Here is a 9461-nt window from a genome sequence, read left to right on the forward strand (position 1 = left end):
ACACGTTTTGTGGGACTACTGAATTGGAACTTCATTTTCAACTTGGCATTACACCTGTACTATTTCCCTGAAGGACCAATTCTTTTTTTTTCCTGCTTCTCATCTAAAAGGGGATTTTATTGACATCACAGTCCCATTAAACTCAGGAACAAGGTCTTGTTACAACAGACTATTCAAGAGTACTTCAGTCAAGGGAGCCAAACCAAAACTGGTTCCCAAGGTTGGTTTTTATTTGACCTTCTTCTTGGAGCTCAGATTGTTGGTGTGGCCACACTTCTTCTTACGGCAGTTTACAGTGAAGAGGTGCAGGTGGGTCATCTTGTCACAGTTGTACTTCTGGGCCAGCTGAATAAGGGAAGGTGTAATGATGCCCCCTCAAAGACTCAGTACCAAGTGCGGAGTGGACTTTCTGGATGTTGTAGTCCAAGAGACATTGTTAATCTTGGGGGATACCTTCCTGGTCTTGAATTTTGGCTTTGACATTCCTGATAGTATCACTGGGTTTGACCTCTAGTGGGATGGTCTTACCCATCAGGGTCTTCACAAAGATCTGCATCTCTACAACGCTGTGTCCCCCCCCCCCCCACTTGGCCACCTCGCTGAAGAGAAAGAGCAAGGACCAAGTCTTTTGACAACCCTGGGAAGGACTTGAATTCGTGTTCTTGTTGGCGGTCATCTCTTTCAAGGTGTTCTGTAATGGAGTGTATCAGTTCAGAGTTCATAAGTTTCCTTACTTCACTAAAGGGAACTCCTAGGAGTGAAACTAGGAACTGCAGCTATGGAGAAGGGAATAGAAGAGTAATTCACGCCAGGAATCCATTATTGTCAGTGATTATATGCCAGAACTTTGTGGACAGCCATTCTTATTCTTGCTGAGAGTCTACCTGTGTGGGCCTAGAATACCCTCTGTTATCCCTGGAAGAGAGGGAGGGAGGTATAAAAGGAGGAAAGGAAATGTTTGCTAATTCTGTACCTAGGTTTAACTGTCATTTATGAAATTTGCTCTACATATATAAATCATTAAAAAAAATTTAAAAGACTAGATAAATAAGCTCACTAGCCTGGTGAAAAAATAAAAAAAACACAACTAAATACGCTCTTAGAAATAAAATTAGACTCATATAAGGGCTGAATATTTATACACAAAGTAACAATACAATACTCAACATAATTGACATGAAAGATAATATATAAGATTATATGATATAGAAATGACTTTAGAGGCCATCCAGTACAACTCCCTCATTTTATATAAGAGGAAGCTTCAGGAAAGACTCAACCAAAGCTTGATTTTCTCCCAAAGAAATTGATAGCACCATTTCCTTGTTTTTGAAAGTACAGTGCCTATAGGAAGCATATAGTTCACTGTTCACCAAAGAGGACTGACTGGCAGAAACATTCTTTGAGTTTGCTTGAGTGAGGAAATACAGAATTTAGATTGTATTAATTAGCAGTTTATAGACTTGTTGATGGACTCAGAAGAATATTATTGCTTTCTCCCAGTGCACTTCAATTTTTAAACTCCTCAGAAAGTAATTAATTCATGCATGAGTGATTCCACGTGCCCTGAAATTATGCCCTCAAATAAAATTCTTAGACTCACAAGGGCAAAAAACCCAAACCCTTAAACCCCAAACTAACTTTCTTGCTAAGACTTTGAAATAATGCTTTCCCTTAATGATGTTTGTCCTCACTAGTGGCGGGAAGACTGGAAGCTATTGCTTTGTAGGAGGGAAATTATAAAGGGAAAATGTGAGAAGGACCAAAAGAGGAATGCACAAAGGGAAAGAATCATTGCGACTGAAGAAAGGATAGATTGGGACACTGGGGCAAAGGACGGAAAATTGGGTAATTTATAAAGGAATTCTCATTTCCTGAGCTAAACTGATTGGATGGGTGAGAGATCTCAGAGAGAGATAAACATCAAAGATGACTCAGAGTTTCAGACCTGCATGTGTGTGAAGACATAAGTGCCATCAATAGAAGCAGGAAATCTTGGAAGTGGAGTTCAGGAAAGAAATTAGGACCAAGAACACAGATTTGGCAATCATACTTAGAGATGATCATTGAACTCATAGGACGGAGAGATCTCCCTAATGGAGAGCATAGAAAAGGGAATGAAGAAAGCCAGTTGAATTGAAGTATTTCCACGGTTTAATGTTAATTAAAAAGCCTTCAGGTATACATTTGCAGAAGGTTTGGGAGGTGGATGATGACTTAGCAAAGAAACTAAAAAGTAGTCATACCTTCTGTAGGGTAACCAGGAGAGAAGGGTAGGCTAAAGGAAGGAAGGCAATACAGGAGGAGGGAGTGGCTTATGGTGTTAAAAAGCAGTACAAAGGTCAAGAAAGGAGAACTGGAAACTTTAGAGAGTATTTTCAGCAGAGTCAGAAGTCAGATTGTAAGGGTTTGACTGAGTAGGGAGAAAGAAAAAAAGGGTAGATAACTATTTCTTGGAGCTTGGCAGTGAAAATGAGAGATATAAGATGGTATTTGGAGGGGATGACAGAGTAAAATGAGAGCTTTTCTTTTTTTAAAGGACAGGGGAAACTGGTACATGGTTTTAGGCAGAAGATACCTATATCCCAATAGATAAGGAAGGATTAAACATGCTAGGGAGCGGATGATAGGAAGGGCACACTGGACCAGAAAGTATGGAATTAGGGACAGAAATAGAGGTTGCCTTGGGTGAGGAAATGATTACCTCTTCTTTGGAGATTGGGGCAAAGGAGGAAAGTATATATGACATAGAGGAGTTTTAAAAATATGGAGTAGGGCGACGAGAGTTGATATCAGGTGCCTCAGTTTTCTAAGTAAATTGGTAGATGAGATTATTTACTAAGAGAGTGGGTGTGGAGGAGGCAGAGGGCTTTTGAGGAAAGAAGAGAATTTAATTTAGTAGATTCAATGAACATTTATTGATCACCTACTATTATTCTTGGGTGATGGGGATACAAATAAAAAGGGAAATTCCCTTTGAGGGGGAAGGACTAAACATGTACACAATGAAAAAAACCCAGAATTTTTTCTAGAATACAAATTTGTAGGTGATACAAAGGAATTTCAAGAGGGGGAAAAGGGTTTATAACTGGGTTGATCAGGAAAGGTCTTCTGTGGAAGTTGTTACACTTGAGCTCTTGCTTTGAAGGAAGATAGTGTTTCAGTGAAGCTGAGGTATAGAGGGAGTGCATTACACTTGTGGGAGGGCCACTTGTGCAAGTTTGTTGTAATACAAGGAACGGTTAGCCAGCTGTTTTGACTAGAAGGGAATATTCATAAAGGAGAACACAGGGAAGGGAACAAATATTTATTTGCAGAGATCCTTGCAGGGACCTGTAAGTTTTCAGTTCGTCCAAGGCGGTATGATTTAAGGAGAGATGTTGACTTCTCTCCTGGCCTGTGCTTTGATCTGTGAGCTACCACAAGCACTCTTTTCTGCCCTGGAGCTGTGAGGATGGCCCCCCTCCCCCTGTGGTCATAAGCTCTGCTGTGCTAGGGCTCCTCTTCCCCTTGGGACTGCCACCCAGGACTGGGACCAGATACGAGTATGGGTAAAGCAACAGAGACCTACTTCAGTGCTAGCAAAAAGACCCCTGTAATTTCCTTCTGACCAGTTGTTCATCCCTCTTACTGTCTCTGGACTGAGAGCTCTGGAAGCATCTCCTGCCACTGATGCTGCTATTGATTGAGTCACTCAAGGTTTGCTGTAGTTGAGGCTGTGTGGTCGGTGCTGGACTGCTCTCCACTCTTACTCAGGTCTGAGTGACCTTTCCTTCTGTCCTTCTGAGTTGTCTGTGGCATCGGTGGGCCAAGATGCCACTGCTGCCGGTGATTCAGTGGCTCTCAAGGCCTGCTCTAGGTTTGCTGGGGCCTGATCTGTGCTGATGAGGAGTGCTAGAGGAAGACAGAGCAAGAAGGATGCAGGATGTGAGATATGATGCAGGACGTGACCAGCCAGAAAAAAATGATCAAAGAAGATTATGCATTGAAGACCCCCACTGTGCACTTAACTGTGTGCTTTCACAAAGCACCCCTTTACCTGACATTCCAGAACAACTCTCCCCTTTCTCCTTTCCTGATTACCTGACATCTCAGGTATTCTAGAGATGTGCCTGTTCTTCCTCCCACTGAACTGTATATAGACCAGACACCTATCCCCAATAATCCCTCGGCCTCCCTTAGAAGATCAGGGACAAGTACCACCAATGCTCTGTCCCTCCCACGTGGAAGCAGGGCCCACTTGGGTGCATCACCCCATTAAATGCCTTTCTTTAACCTGAAGAACTTTCCAAGTTTCTATTGGGACAGTAGAACCTACACATCTATGTTCTATTATTTCTAGTGGCGCCCTAACGTTCTTGGGGTATACCCTGAACTCATTATGTGAAGGTGAGACAGAGCTCCTCTCTCCCTTTGGTGCATCAGAGCCTTTCTGACCACTTTCCAAGTTGTCTTGGGCTATAAATTTGTTTGTCTCCATCTTTTTGTGAGTTCTGCTTCGCTAGAATTTGTTGAGTCATTTTTAAAAGGTATTTTCAGAGCTTTGGGGGAGAGCTCATGTGAGTCCCTGAATTACTCCACCATTTTGGCTTCCAAGAACAAGCATGTATTAAGCTTCTAGTTTGTGGTACGCTCTGTGCCAAGCACTTTACAGACATTGACTCATTTAATCCTCACAACTCTGTGAGGTAAGTGCTACTATAATCCTTATTTTATAATCGAAGAAACAAAGGTAGACATAGGTTAAATGACTTATTCAGGGTCACACAGCTAGTAAGTGTTTTATGTCATATTCGAACTCAGATTTTCTTACTCCAGACCCACTGCTCTATTCTATTCACCTAACTACCTTTAAAAGAGGATCAATATCAAATAATGATAGGAAAGGAGGAGGAGGGGGGAAACCAGACTGTGGAGAGCTTTCAATGCCAGACTGAAGAGTTTGAATTTTATCTTAGAGGCAATAGAAGAAAAGAATAAGGAATTATGTTAATTAGTACAGATTGCCTCCTAAAACAAGATATGAAAATGCTCTACAGCAGATATCTTTTCATTTGGTAGTAATATGGGATTGCTTTACAAAATAATTGCCTAGTTCAGTCAGTTGGAAAGAATTTAGAGTGCTTTAAGATCAGAGGGACAGCTTTGGGTACAGCATCATCCCATCTGCTGAGTAAGTTGTGTAGATTCCAATCTTCTTAAAGGATTTTTTAGTTCAGCTTTTGTCCCTCTGTATTTTCCAGGCTTGGGTCCTAGCATGTTATTCTCAGCTGCTGATTGAATTGAAGCTTTTTCATTGTTTAATGTTAATTTATTTCTCTCTCTCTCTGTCTTTGTCTCTTTGGCCCTGTTTTCAGAGCTGGTGTATATGCCACATATATGCCACAAAAAAAGCAGCATAAATAATAAATAAATAGATGTAAATGTCATGTGGGTAGGACAAAAAGCAGGTCAGAGTAGCTGGATTGTAGAGTTTGAAGAGGGGATTGTGTAGGAAGACTGGAAAAGTAGGCAAGGGCCTGGTTATGAAGGGTTTTAAAAACCAAAGGATTTTATATTTAGGACGTCATGGGGAGTCTCTAGAACTTATGGAGTAGTGGAGTGACATGATCAGATCTATACTTCAAGAAAATTACTTTGTAAACTAAGCCAATCAGAAGTCAAGGTTTGAGGTGATGATGGCCTGTACCAGTGTGGCAACTGTGGGAAGGGGACACAAGGGGACAAATATGAGAAATGTGAAGGGAGAAAGGTAGGGGTGACAAGATTTGATAACAAAGTGGACATGAGGGCAAGTGAGGAGTCAAAAGCTGAGTAACTTTGAGTCATTGAGTATCCTTAACAGAAATAGCAAAGTTGGGAAGGGAAGGATTTTTGGGGAAAAATGAGTCCTGTTTTAGACATGCTGAGTTTGAGATAGTTGTGGGACATCCAATTTAAGAGGTGTGGGGCTCAGAAGAGAGTTAGAACTGGATACATAGATCTGGGAGTCATCTGCCTAGAGATAATAATTAAACCCTTGAGAACTGGTGAGATCATCAAGTGACATAGTATAGAGGAAGATGGAAGAGGTCCTTTGACCACAAGTCTTGGGGGACACACATATAATGGTTTTGGCCTGGATGAAAATATAGCAAAGGAGATTGAGAAGGAAAGCTCAAATGAGTAGAAGGAGAAAACAGAAGAGATCAGTATCATGAAAACCTAGAGAGAATGTGAAGGAGAAGAGGGTGGTCCACAGTGTGAGAGGACTGCCGATTGAAAAGGATTGAAGAAAAAGACATTATATTTGGCAATCTAGAGATTATTAATAACTTGAAAACTGTTTTAGTTAAATGAAACCCAGAGTCAGATAGAAGAAAGTTTAGAAGTGAGTGAGAAGAGTGGAAGTGGACACAAGGTATAAAAGGTAATAGGATGAGAGGAGAAATAATTTTAATATAGAAGTTAGTGTAGTGTTGAATTAATTCCCAAAGGGATTGAGTTAGGAAAGGGAGGAGTTTAGCCAGTATAAAGATAGGGTCTTGGGAAAGATTTGGATGGTAAAAGAATTAGAGTTCATAGATGTGACAAATAATGGGGCTAGGGCTGGGAAGGCATAGGAATAGATGGAATGATAAAAAATTGGCACCATTAATAGTATTATTTTCTCTGTGTGTAATTGAGGTGGAGTGGAGGAAGGAACTGAACAGATTTAGGGACTAGAAAATCAAAGTACTTGAAGGACCATCGATATGCATATTGAAATTCTCTAGTATGAGGAAAGGAGTTCTAGAAAGAAAAATCATGAGTCAGTCACTAACCTTATTGAGGAAGAAAGGAGAACGTCCTTGGGTTCAATAAATGATGTCATTACTATCTGGATTTGAATAGGGTAAACATTTAAGAAGAGAAAGTTTGTTTAGTGATGGTGGTGGAGGGAGGATCTAAAAATAGCAACGGGGGGCAAGAAATAGCTCTATTCTCTCACTACAACTTGTCAAGGGGTTTGAATATAAATGTACTTCGTATTGGAAAGGTTGGTTAATAATATGGTGTCAAGGGGTCAAGAGGAGGGGGCCAAGTCTCAGTGAGTACTGGAAAATGTGAGAAAGGAAGAGTTTGAAAATGAAAGGGAGCTTGTTAATTACTAAACAAGAATTCTTCAGAAGGAAGGAGCAGGTAAATCTGAAGTCAAACCCTGAGAGAGTAGAGAAGACAGAGATGGGACTAAGATCATGGGAAATTGGTGATAGTGTTTGTACTTTGGAAGCAACGGGTTCAGTTGAACAGGAAAGACTATGAAGGGATGGGAGTATGCTTACAATTGAAGAATAAGTCTAGGCAGAGTATCAGTGTTTGGAGAGAGCTGTAATTCTTGTGGTAGGTGGTGGTATGTCCTGTGATGTCCAAGAGGCTTGCTTCATAGCAGGCAGAAGCAGATAAAGGTATGATTTGGGAGAATCGATTAAGAGGCACAAAGCAGGAATGAGAGGTGAAGTTCATATAGGGATGGCCTCTGGAGAACTAGAGAAACCCTGGGGTTTCTCTAAAGAGGGTAGTTCTATTGGATCTAGAATTGACAATAAGGCACAGGTCAGACTCTATGAGAAAGACAGAGTCCTAAAGTGGGTATCTGAGATCTAGGCTTGATAAAGGCCCATTGGGAAGTCTCTGCTGTGAAAACAGGTTAAGAAACTAGTGACTATCGTGCAGCAATGTGTTGGGAAGGCCCTGGGGCAAAGACAGAGGTTGGAAAAGTGATTGAGTTAATACAGCTCTTATGTTAGCATCATAAAAGGTAATATGATTACTTATGTGTAATTCATTATGTTCTTTTGTAATTCATCACTTCACTGTTTGAAACATTTAAAATATCTTCATTTTGGAGCAGTAAATTTGGAATAAATAAAGGGATTGAGACGGATGCGCAATATTGTCATTTCTATCTCTTCTGTAAGGGATTGAGTCCAAGTCCAACCTTTGGCAAGAAGGCTTTCCCACTCCTCCTTAATTTTAGTAGCTTCCCTCTGAGATTATCTACGATTTATCCTGTATATATCTTGTTTGTACAGAGCTGTTTGCCCCTTGTCTCTTCCATTAGCCAGAGCTCCTTGACAGCAGGGTCTAGGTTTTGTTGCAGTTGTTTTGGTGTGGAGGTGTATTCCCCAGCACTCAGCACAGTGTCTAATACATAGTGCTGCTGTTGTTGTTGAGTCATTTTCCAGTCATGTCTGACTCTTATGACCCCTTTTGGGGTTTTCTTGGCAGAGATACTGGAGTGGTTTGCCATTTCTTTCTCCACTGATACATTGTATGAGCTTAATAAATGGTTATTAACTTGATTTGACAAGGGTGGTGGCTTCATGATCCTTGATGGTAAAAATATTAGTTATAAAGATATTTTCACATATTTTCCATTCTTTCTGTGTTATCTTCCATTCACTTTTACCTTGAAATGCCCTTAGGATTACTTTGTATCTCTCAGCAAACTTTGATTAAAGTAGTTTAATCTACTCTGCTTTCTGCTGTAGGAGGCAATATTGCTCAGAACCTTTCATGATTTTTCTTGGCAAGATTTGATAAATAGTGTTACCTCTGGCTGCCAATTTTTCTGCTTAACATGTAAATCAAGTGTTTGTTGAGTAAGGCACTTTTAATTTCATTTAGTCTCCTTGTTATGGAAGTTGATTTCTAGTCATTAAATATCTGTATGAAATTATTGTAGTCTGTATCTCGTTCACTTTACATTATCTTTTTTTTTTTTTTTGAGCAATCGGGGTTAAATAACTCACTCAAGGTTACACGGCCAGTTATTTCTGGGTGTGGTGCTAAGTGTCAGAGCCCGGATTCGATCCCCAGGTCATCCTGACACTGGAGCCGGTGCTTTACTCGCTGAGCCACCTGGCCGCCCCTCACTTTCCATTATCAATAGCTTGTTTAAATAGGTCAGAACAGAGTTGCTTGCAATAAATTTCATGTTTTTATTGTTTTTATTCATCCTTCTAACTTTGTCCTAATTTTAATTTTGATCTTCATTCTAACAAGTCAATGATCTGGTCATATAGACAATTTATTCAGGAATGCATCCATCATCAGTCATGAAGCATTTGTTGTCTGTTAAAATACAATAAAAATAATCACTTTCATTTTTCTATGATGTTATTTTGTACTCATCACTTCCAGTAACTTCTAATTCTTTTTCTCAAGGAAACAATTGCAAGATATATGTGTAAACCTCTAAGTCTTTGGTGTCTCTCGTTCTTTATTTCTTATTCAAATTATCCTATTTAAAGGCTGGAGAACATTTCTCTCTCTACTTAGGAAAAACCTATTTCTTTTTCTTCCCAGACACCATGTCTTCCTCATACACCTGTTGGGTTTTTACATTTAAATGTTTTCCCTTGTTTCCTTTATTCATCCATCCATCCATCCATCCATCCATCCATCCATCCATCCATCCATCCATCCATCCATCCATC

The 9461-nt window shown here is 40.1% G+C and overlaps 1 pseudogene; it reads right to left on the reverse strand.

Moving 5' to 3' along the window:
• Positions 1-228: 228 nt before the first annotated feature.
• LOC138164021 (ubiquitin-ribosomal protein eL40 fusion protein-like) lies at positions 229-556 on the reverse strand (annotated as a pseudogene).
• Between the last annotated feature and the right edge of the window lie 8905 nt (positions 557-9461).

The sequence above is a fragment of the Petaurus breviceps genome, unplaced genomic scaffold (genome assembly GCF_028583685.1).
Source record: "Petaurus breviceps papuanus isolate PSGF00001 unplaced genomic scaffold, PetGlider_PUasm1.0 189, whole genome shotgun sequence".
In the NCBI taxonomy this organism is placed as follows: Eukaryota; Metazoa; Chordata; class Mammalia; order Diprotodontia; family Petauridae; genus Petaurus; species Petaurus breviceps.